This window comes from Microcaecilia unicolor, chromosome 1 (genome assembly GCF_901765095.1).
Source record: "Microcaecilia unicolor chromosome 1, aMicUni1.1, whole genome shotgun sequence".
NCBI lineage: Eukaryota > Metazoa > Chordata > Amphibia > Gymnophiona > Siphonopidae > Microcaecilia > Microcaecilia unicolor.
The window spans coordinates 233,495,838-233,513,162 of NC_044031.1; the positions used below are offsets into that span (position 1 = coordinate 233,495,838).

General features: G+C 41.1%; 1 protein-coding gene across 4 annotated transcripts in view; it reads left to right on the top strand.

The window, feature by feature from the left end:
• The window catches only part of LOC115471036 (poly(rC)-binding protein 3-like), a 1,141,923-nt gene that overhangs the window by 966,414 nt on the left and 158,184 nt on the right, over nucleotides 1-17,325 (top strand). The gene's annotated exons all lie outside the window — the stretch shown is intronic.

A 17,325-nucleotide genomic window follows, 5' to 3' on the forward strand; every position in this document is an offset into this window, starting at 1 on the left:
GATTTGGCCGGCGCCGTTCGATTATGCCCCTCATTGTTACCAGGATAAAAATAAAATTAGTTAGTAATTTCCTGTTCTTTTCAACTCTTAGATATCTCTCGTATATTATGGGCTAGAATTGATGAGCAATGGTGGCTTTTTTTTTTTTTTTTTTGCTTTTGCTCTGATATTGCTGTACAAGTTATTACTTAGATAAGGGCCATTTGGCCTTTATCTGCCCTCATGTTTCTATGATAAGCTCATAAAAATAAAATTAGTTACAAGAGAACCAACAAAGCAGTTGGGTAGATGTTGCTTTTGTTAAGTTAATACATGTTTTAAAGACGCAAGCTTTCTGGATTTCTAAACGCTGCCTTCAGGCAATGCATGGAAAGATCTTATCAGTGCTAATACCTTGCACCTGCAAACATTTGTGACCCTAATAAGGACATCACCTACCCCACCAATAAATCTAAACCAGTTACTGTTATCCTGTCATCTGTTGTTTGAAATACCGCATGTGAGAAGCAAACATTTAAACAGAAAACTCATTTATACATATATTTTAATGTTCTTGCAATGTATTGTATTCAGAATGACGTCATGCTTGCCAGTTTTACTCATTCTTAACTGAAGCATGTTTGGGCAATGATTTCATTTAATGAGTTCAATAATCTTTTCACATTACTAGGTTTTAACAAGGTGCCATGAAAGCCTCATTTCACTATCCTTTAAATGATTTATATTTCCAGCCACCTTGTCATTCATGAAACACAAATGGCAACAGATTGATTCTTTCTGTTATGACATCTTCTATAGAATTTTGTATCTTGGTTTGTTTCCACGCTCTCGCTCACTGATTTTATCTAGCTTAACCATGACCTGATTATCCTTTATGCCATTGCAAATAAAGTCATTTTGAGAAACAGATGTCAAGAGAGCTCTATGAAATAATCTTAGAGGCAGATGCAGTGGTCCATAAATTGCCAGGCGCAGGGCCCAATCAAAGTGATGAAACAAAATGGAACAGGCTGTAGAAATAGTAATTAAATTACAGCTCCATTGTATGAGCACATTTTTAAATTACTGAGGTTGAGGGTCTATAATGCTGGTATTATAACTGAGGGAATACTGCTAGCCATGGGTCAGGAACATTTTTTTAACACTAATTATTCATGCTCAAATGGAATGTCAAGCCTTCAAAGGCAGTAGCTGTAGTTTTACCAAAGAAGATATGATGGTAGCGTAGCTGTGTGTTAGTCTACTTTTTAAGGTAATAAATAGAAATAAAACAAAACAAAGAAAAGAAAGATATCTTTTTTTTAATTGGATTAACTTAATACTTTTTTTTTGATTAGCTTTCGAAGATAACCCTTCTTCAGATCAGAAATTTTACATTTAGCACCGAAGCGGCAAAGGAGGCGACTGTGGCCTGATTTGAGCCGCTCTTCACTTCTGATCAGCAGCGGGGGAGGAGTTTGGTGAGGGGGAGGAGTTTGGCAGGGAGCAAGATGCAAGTGTGCCACAGTTGGGGGCAAGAGATAAATATCTCTGCACCAGGTTGGGGAGGAGGGCAGAAGAGAGCAAAAGGTGGCTGTCTGTGACCCAGGGGTAGGGGACAGCAAAATGTGGCTGTCTGTGGACTTGGGATGAAAGGAGGAAATGCTGGGTTTCTGTGTGCTTTGGGAGGAGGGACAGAGGAAAGGAGTGCTGAGTGTCTGTGCACTTCTGGGGAAGGAGGGAGCATTGTATGTCTGTGGGCTTTGGGGGGAAGGAGAGAGCGCTAGGTTTCTGTGTGTTTTGGGAAAGGATGGAGGGAGGGAGCACTGGGTGTCTGTGTGTTTTGGGGGGAAGCATGGAGGAACAGAGCGCTGGGAGTCTATGTGCATTGGGGAGAGGAATGGCGGGAGAGAGCACTGGGAGTATATGTGCTGGAGTGCAGGAGCTGAGGAAGGATGTGCAGATAGAGGAGAGAAAAGTCCGGAGAGAGGTATGGAGAAATTTAGTTATAGGGGTTTGTGGAATAGAGAGAGAGAGAGAGAGAGAGAGAGAGAGAGAAGTATGTAAGGAAGGCTGAGAAATGTCAAAGCCATTGAAATTGGGGAGTGTTCCTTGAAACAGCTCCAGGGCGAAACATAGTCTATGTTGGAATAAGTAATCCCCTGACTGAATGTTCCTGAATTCATCTTGAGATGAGTTTTATTATTTATTAATTCTATTAACAGTGGAGTAAAAGTTTTAAATTGGGAAGCTGATGACTGTAGTATAAAGAAAAGGAAAAAGTATGAAAAATATGAAAAAAGTATAAAAATCATATAGAAAAATCACTAATACCTTAGACCGATGAAGAGGTGGGTGCATAAATCTTACTGTCTAAAATCTAGTTCAGTAACTGGCTCCGCTGAGGTCTTTGGTTAATCATATACTAACAGGAGGCAAATGTTATATTAGCTTTAAAATATGCACATACATTATAACTGTGCTCCTGCTCTGCCCTATCTATCATTATTTATTTATTTAACATATGTATATCTCACTACATCCAAAGTTATGGGCGGGTTCCAAAAATACATTCCTAATAAAAAATAACAAAGACTAAAGAACAATCTATGCCCTCAGAAACAGTACTCCATTGAACACACCTTTCCATCATTTCACTCGTAACCTGTCTGTTTCTTGCAAGATCTCCACCTTGAGTGAATCTCTTCATAAAGGTGGTTAATAAATCCCAATAAATAAATAAGAGCTTATGAAAGATGACTTTATTCTTATCCTTATAGGATTGCTATACCCACTGTGGCACAAATATCTCAGGATCTTGTAGTAATGGAGAGAGACTCAGGCTTTTCGACTCATGTATTGTACTGTTTTTGGGATCTTGCCAAGTACTTGTCAACTGGATTGGCCACTGTTGGAAACAGGACATTGGGCTTGATGGACCTTTGATCTGTCCTAGTATGGCAATACTTATGTTCTTATGTCTATGTCTTGTCTAGCCCTCATATGTTTATTACACTCATATTCCATTATCAAAGGACATATCCTACTTTATATACTTTCTAATACTGATAGGAGAGGAAATCCAGAAAAATCTAAATTTTGCCCTTGTGGAATTTTCTTCCAAGAAATCATCCAAACCTTTTTTAAACCCAGCTATGCTAACCACTTTTACTATTGAATTGTAGAGCTTAATTATGCCTTGAGTGAAAAAAGTTTCTCCTATTTGTTTAAAAGTACTAGCTAGTAAATTCGTGGTGTGTCCCCTAGTCTTTCTATTTTTTGAAAGAGTAAATAGTCGATTCACATTTACCTATTCCGCTCAGCTCAGGATTTTATAGATCTCTACTCTCTACCATATTGCAAGTCTACCCCACTTATATACAGCACAGATCGTATACAGAAATAAAGCTGGCAATGGGAACATAAATATTAATCCTAAGAGGGTTGTTTAAAAGCTGTTATAATCTGAAATGCTGCCCACCCACAGTGTTTGACAGTTTGGTGTTTTATCCCTGTGGTGAGGCTTTATTTGCAGCTGGTAGGATTGTACTGTAGTGGGAGTTATCATATACTTTACACTTTTGGAAAAGGAGATCTGACTCATAGAAAACACAAACAATAGCATGGGAAGATAGCTTTGAGACAGCATCACCTGTGTCAGCAAATAATTATTCAGATTATTGGTTTACTCTGTTTCTGGTATTGGAAGAGTACACTTTCAAATACGATATGCCATTTCTTACTGTACTAGGGGCCCTTTTACTAAACCACAGCAAAAAGTGGCCTGCGGAAGTGCGAGCGCATCTTGTGGGCGCGCGCTGAGTCAGTTTTTACCGCATCCTGGGAAAAGGGCCTTTTTTTTAAGAGGCCGGAAAATGGACGTGCGGCAAAATAACAACCAGCACACATCCATTTATGGCCTGAGACCTTACCGCCACCCATTGACTTAGCGGTAAGGTCTCATGTGCTGCCCAGGCAGTAGGCATGCAGCACATTCTCCTGCTGTTTACCGCCGGAAAAGCACCACACGGTAGAAAATAGAAAATATTTTCTATCGCATGTTTTTGACACATGGTAGCTGAGTGATCTAACGCAGGCCCTTACACAGCTTTATAAAAGGATCCCTCAGAAACAAAAATATGTCCATTAATATCATTTGAACTTAAGACAGCCATTCCCAACTCAGTCCTTGGAGCACACCTAGTCCCATACGGTTTTCAGGATATCCACAATGAATATGCATGAGAGAGATTTGCATGCAATTGAGGCAGTGCATTCAAATTTGTCTTATGCATATTCATTGTGGATATCCTGAAAACCTGATGGGACTAGGTGTTTCCCCAGGACTGGGTTGGGAATGGCTAACTTAAGAACACTTGATTGCAAGATAAGAACCAAAAATACAGGCTCCTATAGAAGCTTGAGGGTGGTTTTTAGTGTACTTGGTTCTTGAATTCAGCCTTCTAAGTCAAGTCACCATCAACTAAATTGGCCAATGCATATTTAAGAAATGACTGGACAAACAAAAGAAGGACGATTTAAGAAGGTCTTCCAACTTTGTCATGCAACACTGTTACTAGTGCCTCTGCACATTTTTTTTCCTAAAAGTGTTGAATTAATTAGCCTAAATGATGGAAATGATATAATTAAAATGTAAATTAGTACTGATAGCTATGGTGTTTTTTTTAAAAGGGGGTGTGAAGGAGTCTATAGAATGCTGCCAAGTCCCTTTAAGGATATTCCCTCAAAGTATCAGAGCCACTTTAAAACCCATAGTCTTGCCCAAGGGGGAAGTGATACAGAAGGGGTGGAGCCAGGAGGGCATGGTCCAGGAAGTATAAAATCCCAGGGCACAGCTAGATTAAGGAGGCCCAGAGAGAAGCAGTGATGCCCAATTGCATATGCCTCCAACACCTACGTGTGAACTGCAACTGCTACAGTCAGGTAGGCCAAATTCAACTTAGAATCTTGCAACTTTGGATTTTGACCCAAGTAGCTGCTAAAGACTACGTTGTTAACTCTGGGGAACCAGGTCAGAGACAAGTAAAATGTATTGCCATGCTGAGAGACAGTAATATATGCTGTGGTTCTGCAGGAGCAGGCTACTGGAGAATCTTGTTACTTCTAAGGAACATTTTTATGTTTAATTTTTCTCCCCACTTGTGAATGAAACAGGACCCATACCTGATACTTATAATAAATAGTATTTTCCTTTCCCTGCACCCGTTTTGAGGCTCTAGTTTTCGTGGCTTCAGGCCTGCTCTTGCTGATGTTACCACAAGGGGTTTAAACAAATTCAAAGTGGTGTCATAGAGGGGAATAATCGAACATCGCCGGCGAAATAGGTCGCCGGCGATCTATTTTGGCGGCGGCGCAACAGCTGGCCGGCGATCTATTTTGGCGGCGGCGCAACAGCTGGCCGGAACCATATAATCAAAAAAGATGGCCGGCCATCTTTTCTTTCGATAATACAGTTTAGCCCAGCCAAATGCCAGACATCGCCAGGGTTGAGATGACCAGTTGTGTTTTTCAACAATAATGGAAAAAACCGTCGGCTATCCCGAATTTGGCGAAATCCAAGGCACTTGGTCGTGGGAGGAGCCAGCATTTCTAGTGCACTGGTCCCCCTTACATGCCAGGACACCACCTGGGCACCCTTTGAAAAACTCCTTTATTGGAATAAGCACGTTTACTCACAGTTAACTGCAGATCAGAGGTTGTGCCCTACTGGCAAAGAGTCTCCCTGGTACTGAGATTAGCAGTAGGTCAGAGCTGGCAGAATGCTGTACAATGCCCACTTTCAGAACTACTACATTCTCTAATGTGGGTAACACATGAAAAGGATCTAGAACTGACTTACAAAAATGGCCACTACCTCATGGACTACCGGAAACTAAACAGGGCACACTCTGACCCAGTAAGCAGGGGGAAAAGCACCATGGGAGTAGAGCCTACCAACTACCAACATCGTGAGCATTGAACACAAGCTAGTGGAATCACGGAGCCCACTACCCTACACCCACCACAATGCATTGCTTATGTGACTCTGCAGTGCCAGAACAGGTGTCACACTCAGCCCAGAGCCGCCGTCAGAGGATAGAAGACATTCTGCTGTCATGGAGGTGGGTACGGCATTTGAGGCTGGCATACAGGCTGGCAAAAAAGGTTTTAAGTTTTCATTTTGTACTGTGGGAGGGGGCTGGTGACCACTGGGGGAGTACGGGGAGGGCATCCCCCATTCCCTCCAGTGGTCATCTGGTCAGTTGGGGCACCTTTTTGAGACTTGGTCGTGAAAATAAAAGGACCAAGTAAACCCGTCGAAATACTGATTCACGCCGCTTTTTGTTTTTCCATTATCGGCGAAAGCCGGCCATCTGGTAGCCACGCCCATGCCCGCCCACGTCCCGCCTTCACTTCGCTGACGACACGCTCCCTTGAACTTTCACCGGTGAGGCGAAGGGAAAGCGGCGATGCTGTCAAAACAGGCGCTTTCGATTATACAGATTTCGCCACTTTTGCGAAATCGCCGGCCATCTCCCGATTTATGGCCGGCGATCACTTTCAATTATAAGCTAGATAGGAACTCAGTGTCTGTTTGGTGCTCTGATCTCTATTCTTTCTTGTCTTTTGAGTGAGGATTTGGTTTCCTTGTTTGTGGAGAAGCACAAGAGGTGCTTAGGCCAGGTCTCTGACTCCAGTGCCTCAGCAAATGTGCTTAATCACACGGCACCTGTCACAGCCTGCATCGTTTCAATCAGATGGGTCCAGTGTGACTGGATGCTGAGGTTTCCCTCAGCCCTGTCGTATTCTTGGTTCTGGTTGAGAGATTGGCATAATTGGAGTGGGACCAAGATATTCTGTGCTCTTATGCTGGGCACTTGTGATCGCTGGATTTCACGAGAGCTGAGCTGTCCCAGGACAGAGTTCCTGACCTTGGTGGAGCTGAAGGAGGAAGAATGTGGGATGAGCATGCTGAGTTAATAGTTGGCAGAGGACTAGAGGTCAGTCAGTTCCTTCCAGAGCTAAGTGAAGGGTTACAAACTAGAAATCCTCTGAATAATCCATCAGTGGCAATTTAAACATTAGAATGTGACAACATTCTTGAAGTAATCTATCACATCCACACTCATTAAAATGTTGCAGACTATTCAAAATGATGCTATATGAATCCTTTCTGATCACATTACTCCTTTGTTCAAACAGTATCACTGGTTACCTATTTCCTACTGTATACAGTATAAGGTCTTAATGTTAACAGATAAAGCTCTTCATTCAGATGCCCCTGCTTATCTCACATCTTTAATAATTCCTTACAGACCCATCCGTACTCTCCATTGTGCTACGGTTCACCAGCTTTCTGTTCCTGCTCTGTCTCATACTAGAGGGAACAGAGAAGGGGGTGGGGAAGATAGGCCCTTTTCAAACAATGGCGAAGACGTATAATTTAAAAAAATGTTTCTTACAACAAGTTGACTCAGACTGCAGACTGAGCAGCTTTGCCTCCCTTTTCTTATGAGCTATCCTCTAGCTTTCTCTATTCTCTCTTTTCTTGCAGTAGTTGGAGTTCTTTTCAAATTTTATTGTGCATTGCTTTTATTTTTAATCACTCTGATTTTATGAAGGACGATATATTAAATCACCAATAAATTAAACTGAACTATTAATTTGACTTATTATTATTATTATTTTATTATTTATTGCATTTGTATCCCACATTTTCCCACCTATTTGCAGGCTCAATGTGGCTTACAGAGTTTTGTTATGTCATAGTCATTACAGGATGTCAGATACAATTGGTAGTGTAGCAGAGTTTTGTTATGGCATATTCATTATGGGATACCAGATACAATTGGTAGTATACAAAGGTTAAGTCAGGGTTAAGTAAGGGAAAAGATAAGGAAGGTTTTAGGAAGGATAGTATAGAAGGTTGAATGTCATAGCTGGTGGATTCGTAGATATTTTGTGGGTTATGGGTTCTCTTTGTATGCTTTGGTCACGAGATAGACATCTAACACTCGAAAGCCATGCGAAAACACAACCAAGAAGATGTTCCCAAGGAATGTTTTCCGTAATCTGGTAGATATACTTTTCAAAATTTAGACTCAGGAAACTGGTTTCTCCTCCCATGAAGACTGACTTTATTAAGTTTCCTGCAAAATTGACTTCAGACAAGTTCTTTTTAAAAATGTATTATGACAATTTACATTTCCTATAAAGAAACATAAAAAGAAATAATTGTAATACAGAAATCTATACAGTGGGGGAAATAAGTATTTGATCCCTTGCTGATTTTGTAAGTTTGCCCACTGACAAAGACATGAGCAGCCCATAATTGAAGGGTAGGTTATTGGTAACAGTGAGAGATAGCACATCACAAATTAAATCCGGAAAATCACATTGTGGAAAGTAGATGAATTTATTTGCATTCTGCAGAGGGAAATAAGTATTTAATCCCTCTGGCAAACAAGACCTAATACTTGGTGGCAAAACCCTTGTTGGCAAGCACAGCGGTCAGACGTCTTCTGTAGTTGATGATGAGGTTTGCACACATGTCAGGAGGAATTTTGGTCCACTCCTCTTTGCAGATAATCTCTAAATCATTAAGAGTTCTGGGCTGTCGCTTGGCAACTCGCAGCTTCAGCTCCCTCCATAAGTTTTCAATGGGATTAAGGTCTGGTGACTGGCTAGGCCACTCCATGACCCTAATGTGCTTCTTCCTGAGCCACTCCTTTGTTGCCTTGGCTGTATGTTTTGGGTCATTGTCGTGCTGGAAGACCCAGCCACGACCCATTTTTAAGGCCCTGGCGGAGGGAAGGAGGTTGTCACTCAGAATTGTACGGTACATGGCCCCATCCATTCTCCCATTGATGCGGTGAAGTAGTCCTGTGCCCTTAGCAGAGAAACACCCCCAAAACATAACATTTCCACCTCCATGCTTGACAGTGGGGACGGTGTTCTTTGGGTCATAGGCAGCATTTCTCTTCCTCCAAACACGGCGAGTTGAGTTCATGCCAAAGAGCTCAATTTTTGTCTCATCTGACCACAGCACCTTCTCCCAATCACTCTCGGCATCATCCAGGTGTTCACTGGCAAACTTCAGACGGGCCGTCACATGTGCCTTCCGGAGCAGGGGGACCTTGCGGGCACTGCAGGATTGCAATCCGTTATGTCGTATTGTGTTACCAATGGTTTTCGTGGTGACAGTGGTCCCAGCTGCCTTGAGATCATTGACAAGTTCCCCCCTTGTAGTTATAGGCTGATTTCTAACCTTCCTCATGATCAAGGATACCCCACGAGGTGAGATTTTGCGTGGAGCCCCAGATCTTTGTCGATTGACAGTCATTTTGTACTTCTTCCATTTTCTTACTATGGCACCAACAGTTGTCTCCTTCTCGCCCAGCGTCTTACTGATGGTTTTGTAACCCATTCCAGCCTTGTGCAGGTGTATGATCTTGTCCCTGACATCCTTAGACAGCTCCTTGCTCTTGGCCATTTTGTAGAGGTTAGAGTCTGACTGATTCACTGAGTCTGTGGACAGGTGTCTTTCATACAGGTGACCATTGCCGACAGCTGTCTGTCATGCAGGTAACGAGTTGATTTGGAGCATCTACCTGGTCTGTAGGGGCCAGATCTCTTACTGGTTGGTGGGGGATCAAATACTTATTTCCCTCTGCAGAATGCAAATAAATTCATATACTTTCCACAATGTGATTTTCCGGATTTAATTTGTGATGTGCTATCTCTCACTGTTACCAATAACCTACCCTTCAATTATGGGCTGCTCATGTCTTTGTCAGTGGGCAAACTTACAAAATCAGCAAGGGATCAAATACTTATTTCCCCCACTGTATATTACATTACAATCTCATTCACCACAAATATTATTCAGTCAATTATCTATCAATTGGATAGACATAAGAATAAAAAGAAAACAGGGTGATTCCTCTACTACTTCCCTGCAAACTCCCCTCCAAACTAGCCCTTCTAACTGACTCTCTAAATACATACACAATCAAGCATTCTTATCTACCAAATTTTTACAACTGTGCAGGTTCAATAAAAACCTAGGGCTCAATATTCAACAAGAATTAGGGGCATAGTTATTAATGCAGTCTACTGTTAAGATGTGTTATTTTACTATGACGTGCTATTTTAGCACAGGTTCCATTTTATACAATGAAGCCTAGTAAAATAACACGTCTTAAGGGTATCCCACATTGATAGCTTCCCCTCTTAACTGGATAGGACATAGAAACAAAGAAAAATGTAGACAGATAAAGACCATATGGCCTATCCAGTCTACCCATACAAACCATCTACTCTCCCTATCACTCCTTTAGAGATCCTATGTACTTGTCCCAAGCTTTCTATTTTCAACAGGAAGCCATTCCACGAATTCACCACCCATTCCGTGAAGAAGTATTTCCTCAGGTTACTTCTGAGTCTGTCCCCTTTAACCTTCATCCTATGCCCCCTCATTCAGGAGCTTCCTTTCAATTGAAAGAGACTTACCTCCTGTGCATTTATGCTGCATAGATATTTAAATGTCTCTATCATATCTCCCTATCCCACCTTTCTTCCAAAGTATATATATTGAGATCTTTAAGTCTATCCCCATACACTTTAGGAGGAAGACCACTGACCATTTTAGTAGCCGTCCTCTGGACCGACTCCATCCTGTTTATATCTTTTTGGAGGTGCGGTCTCCAGAATTGTGCACAATATTCTAAATGAGGTCTCACCAGAGTCTTATACAGGGGCATCATCACTTCCTTTTTCATACTGGACATTCTTCTCCCTATGCACCCAATCATTCTTCTAGCTTTCGCCGTCGTCTTTTCTACTTGCTTGGCCATTTTAGCATTATCACATACGATCACATCTAAGTCCCACTCCTCTTTCGTGAATAAAAGTTCTTCACCTCCTAAACTGTACTGTTCATATGGCATTTTGCAGCCAAATTGCATGACCCTGCATTTTTAGCATTAAATCTTAGCTGCCAAATTCCTATTCCTCTAACTTTACTAAATCCTTTCTCATGTTATTCACACCACCAAGTGTGTCTACCCTATTGCAGATTTTGGTATCATCCACAAAGAGGCAAACCTTACCAGACAGGCCTTCAGCAATATGGCTTACAAAAATGTTAAAAAGAACCGGCCCAAGAACCAAACCTTGTGGCATACCACTTGTAACATCCTTTTCCTCAGAATGAGCTCCATTTACCACTACCCTCTGTTGCCTTCCACACAACTAGCTCCTAACCCAGTCAGTCACTTTAAGGCCCATACCGAGGGCACTCAGTTTAGTTATTAGTCATCTATGCAGAATCGTTCAAAAGCTTTGCAGAAATCTAAATACACCACATCTAGCGCGCTCCCTTAATCCATGGTTAGAAATTTCAAACCATGCACTCACCACACAACTGATTAGAACCCAATTATCGGCACTAATTGGCTCATTTATCAGTTAAATTATGCAGACAAATTGGATGCACTCCCAAATTTGCACACTCAATTTTGAGCACCATATCAAGAATTAGGGTGTTAATTTATAGACGTGAGTTCTTACACTAGCCAGAGAGCAGAAGTAGATGATCATGCCTAGATGGTTGAAGAATGCCTCGTACTATTCTGTAATTTACATGTGAATTGTGTGTTCTGCCCAAACTTACACCTACATAAATGCCCACCTGCAAAATATATGCAATCCAAGGGCCCTGTTTACTAAGGTGCGCTAGACACCCATAGGACTATTTTAGGCGTCTACATGGTTAGCATGCACTATAAACACTAATGCACCTCTAGCGAGGTTTAGTAAACAGGACCCCAAGATTGCTATGTGCATACGTAATAGGGTGCAGCCAGAATATTGTCATGTACATGTATGTGTGTTCACATACATGGGGAAATGACTCAAATACCAACAATTGAGCATATACTTTCTGCCTAAATCTAGATGACTCCTTATAGAATCACCCCCACAATGCATAAGTAGTAACTAATTTGTTAGTCTCACACACACACACAAAAGGAGTGAAACGGTGCAGCAGAACATGTTTATCCACTCCTACCCTAGCTGAGATAATATTTAATCACCTCTCTGATCTCATGTGCAACTTTCTTTAAACTAGTCCACTTATTTTCTAACTCCTCCTACTCTCATACCTATCTGTATGTTCCATCTTTGATTGTACCCTGTGCTGTCTATTAAAATCTTCTATTATGTACTGTGTTGACGTTGTTAGTATTGTATTATTGTTTGAATATTTTACTGTTGTAATTGTCTATTGCTTATATTTGATTTATTCTTGCTGTACAGCGCCTTGAGTGAATTCCTTCAAAAAGGCAGTAAATAAATTCTAATAAATAAATACGGGATTTCATGTTTCATAGGTCACATGGTCTTACCAGTAGACTACATTTCTCCCCCGCTATGCTCTCCCTAGTTCTATACTCATTCTATTTTCTGCCTTCATTTCATAAGATGGGAACTGTAGGAGTTTATTTTACACTAATCTGATTATAATTACTAACTCTGCTCTATAGCAGCAGTAGAAGCATGTACTGTCATAATAATCTTTGAACTGTATATTGTATTTCCATCCAAACTGGATACTAGTGTTGTACAGTACTGTCACTGCTATTTCTAAATACCAATTTTTATCACTTTCTGAAAGTAAGGTGAGAATGAACAAGAATATTTTGGTTGTAAAAGGTTAATTAGGAAAACCACCCTCCCCAGGAATAACATGTATAGTGTGTTTGTACGTTTGGGAAGCTTGCCAGGTGCCCTTGACCTGGATTGGCCGCTGTCGTGGACAGGATGCTGGGCTCGATGGACCCTTGGTCTTTTCCCAGTGTGGCATTACTTATGTACTTATGTACCCTTCCTCAGGCCCTTATCATCACCGCTTCCTTCTGGTTGCCTCTTTTCCCCAGCTAGGTGCTCCCTGCTGCTGCCTGCTCTGGGTACTTTCTGTGTGGCTCATCCTGTTCTTTGATGCCTGCACCCTCCCATATATTCTCTGCCTGTGTAGGATGATGACTAGGGACCTGAAGCTCAAGGTGAGGTACATTCAGATACAGGTAATTCCCTATACTTAGAGGGCTTACAATCTAATTTTGTACCTGAAGCAACTTATATCAAGGTCAAAAGGAGCACCAGGAAGATTTAAACCCTAGCTTTCTGGGTCTCAGAGCCCACTGCTGTCAACATTAGGCTACTCTTCCACTGAATTTCTGTTGTAGCAATTTTTGTCAAAGTTAAAGGGCATTTTTTGCCTTTCACTTTTTGTGACCTTTTTAATACTTGTGTCTTTCTTCTCCCCTCCTCTGTGTCTCTGCTCTTTTTCTCTACTTTTCTACTATATGGGCTTCATCTCTTTCCCCTTCCCTTTCCCCTCTGCCTATATTTCTCTCTTCATCACTTGTACACCTATCTCTTGTGTATCTCAGCTATTCCACTTTCTCCCTCCTTGTGTCTTTCCTCTCTTATTTATTTATTTATTTATTTATTTATTTATTTATTTATTTATTTATTTATTTGCTGCGTTTGTATCCCACATTTTCCCACCTATTTGCAGGCTCAATGTGGCTTACATTATATAGCAATGGCATCACCATTAACAGAGTAAGAGGTTCAGCATATTGTTACAATTAATGTACAAGAATAACAGGTAGGTAGGGTAAATAAAATGATAATACATAACATACAAGTGAGAGTAGGAAAAGTGTAATGTTCAATAATGATAATATGATAAAATAATCAAATCAGAAGGGATCAATATTGGTTGGTTCTGGTATAGATTAGGAAAAAAGTCATTAAGGAGGATTCTTTTTGTAAGTCTCTTTTTTCTGCTTTTATCTTTGCACTGTGGCCCTCTGTGTCTTCATCCATGTATATCTCTTCTCTTCTTTCCGCACCTTATATATCCCATGTCGGTCTCAACTCTTCCTCTCTCTCCACATTCTTCTTTCTAATCCCTATGTGTTTCTATTGTTTCCTCTCTTCCCTTTTCCATATATCTTTCCCCATTTGTTTCTGCACTACGATTTCTCCTCTCCCTGTGTACTTCTATGTGCTGTTCTCTCATTCTCTCTTCTTTTCTGTTTCTTTTTCCTATCCTTTGCATGCCTCTCTCTGTTATTTTCTTTTCTTTTCCTGCCTGCATATCTCTTACTATGTCTCTCTTCTTTGCCATTCTCTCTTCCTGCACGTCTCTCCATTGTGCCTCCTCCCCCCCATCTCTCTGCTCTTTTCTCTCTTATCAAAACATAGAGGTCAATATTCAGTTGTCAAGTGATTTGAAATGTCTAAGCTATAGGTTTACAAATTATACTTATATTCAACGGCATTGCAAAATTAATAATCATTAATTAAAATTTGTGCACACATCTTTAGGCAGCAGGATTCGCGCATGGATCAAAGGGGGCACAGCTATGGGAGGGGCATGGGTGGATCAAGGGCGTTCCTGGAATTTGTGCTTAGTGTTATAGAATTTGGGGGATCCATACCTAATTTAGGCACGAAAATTTACACCAGGTTTCAGTTGGTGTAAATCCTTGTGCCCAAAATTGTGTGTGGATCCCGGTGCTAAGCGCTATTCTATAAACAGCATCCAACTTTGACAGCTGTTTCTAGAATATCAATTAGTGCTAATTTTATTGGCACCCAAATTTGGGCACCATTTACAGAATTGAATCCTAAATATTTGACCTGATCCACTAGTATTCTATAAAGAAACATAGGTACCCAGTTTTCCATTTAGAGTAGGCTCTAAATAGACATATTCTTGCCACCTAAAAAGAGGGGGAAAGTGGGGGATATAAATGCTGCAAATAAATAACTAAATAAATAGGTTTACCTACTATGAGATTAATATTCAAAAAGTATGTATACATTTGGTGGCAATGCAACTATATAAATTTGTTTAATTTTTTTTTTTAATTTGTGGTAATTCTTATTCAAAGAACGGTCAAATTTATTCATCTGGAAAAGGGGCAAGAAAGGTGAAAAATATTATCTTATTAAGTTCCTGATCATATAACTTATCTCTCAAAGTGCTAATGAGTAAATAGTAGGTATAATTTTGTGTTGAAATAATTTTAGTCAACATCAAGTTCAAATAACAAACAGTACTTGTTCAAACACAGTTAAGTAATATCATTAATCAATTGATTCTCAGATTCATTAGATGTTCTATGCTTATGCCATGATTTCCTAAATTTCTTGAATTATCTCCTTTTATCATCTCCACTGAGAGACAATTCTAATTTTCTGTTTCCATCACCTATCGATGAAGAAATATTTCCTTATGCTGCTCTTTGAATCTATTTCCCTTATGCTTCATATGACCACTTGTTCCAGAATTTCTCTTCCACTGTTTCCTTTGTTTGTATTATGAAGGTTGAGATATGGGAATGTTGGTAACCTGTCTCACCCTCTCTTGCTCTTGTAGACTATTTATATTTAAGGTCTTATCTGTCTGCCCTTCTTTGGACTTTCAGTATCCCTTTGGCAATGTGGACTCCAGAATTACACACAGTACTATAAATGAGATCTCACCAATAATCTGTATAGAAGCCCGTCACTTCCTTTGATCTACCAGTCATATCTCTCTGTATGTACTATAACAGTCTTTTGATCCTCGCTTCTTTTCTGTCTCGCTGTTTTGCTTCTGAGTTCATCAGATACGGTCAACCCAAGATCTCTTTCTTGATCGATACACATTAGCCACTCTCACTCCATTTTGTACTGTTCTCCTTAATTTCTGCACTGCAAGAGTTTGACTAGATTTTATTTTATATTAAATCTTAATGGCTAAACTCTTAACCATATCTCAAGTTTTCTTAGTTTGCTCCTCATGGCTTTTCTTTCCCCCTGCTCTCTCTCCTGTGTAAGCTGTTTTACAGGCCAGGCTTTAAAATGGCACCTCCAAACCATGAATGAGGAGTACTGCTATGCTGGTGACCCTGTGCCCTTTCACATCATGTAATCAGGGGGGAATGGAAGAGGTTGGGTGGCCAATGTTCCTGGACAGAAGGTGAAGGAGAAAGAAGGGATGTTTAGTAGACAGAGAGAAAAAGAAGGATGCTGTGCTGGAGTGACCACTTCTACTAAAGGAAGGAAAGGAGCGCTTTGCCACTGCTACCACCGCCAAGGGAATACTGATTTCCACTTTTGCACAGATGCCAGATAGCCTAGAGCCAGCTCTAACTGAGTTCCCTAGGTGATCCACTCACTCTGTAGCCATTATTGCTGTATCGGGTGGGTGGGCTGGCATGCAGTGAGTGAATATGAGTTCATGTTTCTGGGTCCAGGACTACTGGATGATATCTAGATCTCCTACTCAGCATTTGATCTCTAGGGAATTCAGGCTGTGGGCGGGAGGCACCATGTGCAGCAGTGGCCCTGGGACTGTGGACCTACTGACTGCTAAGCTTTCAAGGCTTGGATATGCTGGTGGTGAAGTGGGTCAAAGGGATTCCCTGGACAAGAAATACTGCTGTTCTGCAATCCATGAGTTCCAGAAGAAGTGCTGCAGTAGATGGGAAGACAGAAATGGTTCCAGGGAACAGAATGTTCTGGGTTCTGGGAAGGGGAAGCAGGAAGGTAATCCATGCCTGTAGGAAGAGGAGTAACAAACTGAGATATGAACTGAATCTGCCAAGGTGGTCTGAGGGATGGGGAGCAAAGAAGAGGTGGGTGAGCTCAATCTGCAATGAAAGGGCGCTAGCTAAAGAAGGGTAAGAAGGAATCTGAAAGGGAGGAAGACTGAGAGGGAGAGCAAAGCAGGTCAGATCAGGAGGAGGTAGGGATGTGAGAAGTTTAGGTTGATGGAGTAGAGCAGATGAAGAAGGTATTTGGTACCCTACCCCCAAATGTAAGTCAAAGTATGCATAGGAAGTAAGAAGTCAGAAGACAGCAGAATAAGGAAGGAGGAAGAAGAAATTAAGGGAAAGAGGAGTAGAAAGAAATCAGGGTAGTCTGGGAGAAGAGAAAATGTGTGCTATAGATGAATTGGGTAGGGAAGAAAGAGGGATAAGAACTGGCTGGAGAGGGGAAGAGTGCGGGTGGTATGGATAGGCCTGGCTAGGCTGGAAGGGATAGAGAGAATGTGGTGTAGATGGACTATGGGAGGGAGTGAGGTGAGGGTAAACTGGTGGGAATATGTTTGGGTTTGAGGAAGAATAGAGACTACTGGAACTTTCTGTGCTCCTCTAGCTCTCTTATGGCCACTAGGGTGCCTGCATGTATGTCACCTGCTATGCTCTACTTTTACATATTGCCTGGCCAGTGATACCCATGACCCATCATGCTTTGTATTTCCTTTCTTGTCCAGGG